We start from the raw sequence: 1,631 nt of genomic DNA, 5'->3' as shown, positions 1-1,631 counted from the left end.
TGGTGGATTTCATGATTCGAGAAATCGGCTCGTGACACGTTCTTAACTTCAAAAAATAATAATTAGTTTTCTCGTTAATAAAAGCTACATAAATATTCATAAATTATTTTAAGCAACCAATTTCAAATTCATTTTTCCTTGTAGTTTAAGGAGATCACAATATAATAGTAGGGATAGAGTTGTATTTACTTTTAATCATAGAAAAAATGGTAACTAATATATTATAACAAATCAAAACACAGTATTGTTGTATATAACCTAACTATTTTTCTTAAATTATTAATCACTTAAATTGAAAAATGAGTAGTACTTCAAAATCGAACATCAAACAGAAATAATAATGCAATGAACAAATCAATTATATTAAATCCATGTATTACTAATCTGAAATATAATTCGATTGTAAAATCAATTACAAAAATTGTGCTTAGGCTTACTAGACCAGCTTCAAAGATATTAATATATCTCAGCAAATCTGAAGAACACAAGCGAATTTAATTTACGAGCAGATTAACACCTCCCTTTCCACCAAGTAGAGAAAAGGGGGCTGCCTGCATTTCTGCTCACAACATGAAAAAATGCAAAGCAATAAAGAAAACAACTTAGAAGGGTAAATTTAATAAGAAAATAATATATTTTGCGATTTGAAATTGAGAAGAAAAAAAGACCAAAAAAATAGAGATCTACTTTGTGAAGGGCTTAGAGGGTTGCTTAATGTGCTCAAGGAAGAACTTTTTGAAGGTTCTTCTCATACAAGAGGTGTCAGAAATAAAGAAGCATTATCATCTTTGCCTCTAACGATTAATCAACAAATAACAAACAAAAAACTAAAAAAAAAAAACACTTTTACACCTATAGCATATCAAAATAAAATATAGAACTCCTATTTCCAAAATCCAGAGGAAATTTGGATTTGAATGCAGAAGGAGAAAAAAGTGGTGGCTAAGTTGTTGAGACATAATCCTGCAGCCAATTAGGATTTGGTATTTTGTTAGTTCATTCTTAATGCTGTACTTATAGATTTTGAATGAGCCTGATGGCTTCAAATGTTAGCCCACAAACCCTTTAAGAATTGACACATAGGTACAAGTCTAGTATAAAATTGACAGTTTTTAGTCCAAAAGTATTTAGCAAATTTTAAGCCTAAAAAAGGGGCACTATCTAGCCAAACTTTCTATACATTTATTTTGCTTGGAAAAACTAGGGGAGATAAAATCTTTTTTCCTCCTTATTTCACGTTATTAGATCCCTAAAATTAGGGATCCAATTTTTTCCCTTCTATTGTTAATAGATACTTAGTATACATACCCGCACGTTGCGCGGTCAATTAATAAACATAATCATAATATTATTTTATTGACAATTTCAAAATTCAACTTATTATAAAATGATATTGTAAAGTTTATATGAGATAATGTTAACAGTTAGAACCTTAATATGTCATAATAGAAAACTTATGAAAACAAATCAATATATAAGCTTCTTTTATTTTTTCTTCAACTGACCCTTCTTTATTTCATAGTAAAAGAAATTTACACTTGGGAAAGACGGTACATAATGCCAAACTCTTCCATGACATTTGTAAGCTTGATAAACAAGCATGTATTACTATGAAACAGAAAGAAACTAAG

At 28.9% G+C, this 1,631-nt stretch overlaps 2 non-coding genes across 2 annotated transcripts; both read right to left on the bottom strand.

The window, feature by feature from the left end:
- Positions 1 to 420: 420 nt before the first annotated feature.
- On the bottom strand, positions 421 to 553 carry LOC129898102 (small nucleolar RNA snoR77). The gene has a single exon (XR_008769018.1). It is a non-coding gene; the product is annotated as a small nucleolar RNA snoR77 (small nucleolar RNA).
- A 143-nt stretch (positions 554 to 696) lies between these two features.
- LOC129898086 (small nucleolar RNA snoR1) lies at positions 697 to 793 on the bottom strand. Its single transcript, XR_008769003.1, has one exon. It is a non-coding gene; the product is annotated as a small nucleolar RNA snoR1 (small nucleolar RNA).
- Between the last annotated feature and the right edge of the window lie 838 nt (positions 794 to 1,631).

This window comes from Solanum dulcamara, chromosome 7 (genome assembly GCF_947179165.1).
Source record: "Solanum dulcamara chromosome 7, daSolDulc1.2, whole genome shotgun sequence".
Classification (NCBI taxonomy): Eukaryota; Viridiplantae; Streptophyta; class Magnoliopsida; order Solanales; family Solanaceae; genus Solanum; species Solanum dulcamara.
This window is presented reverse-complemented; position numbering and strand designations above follow the sequence as displayed.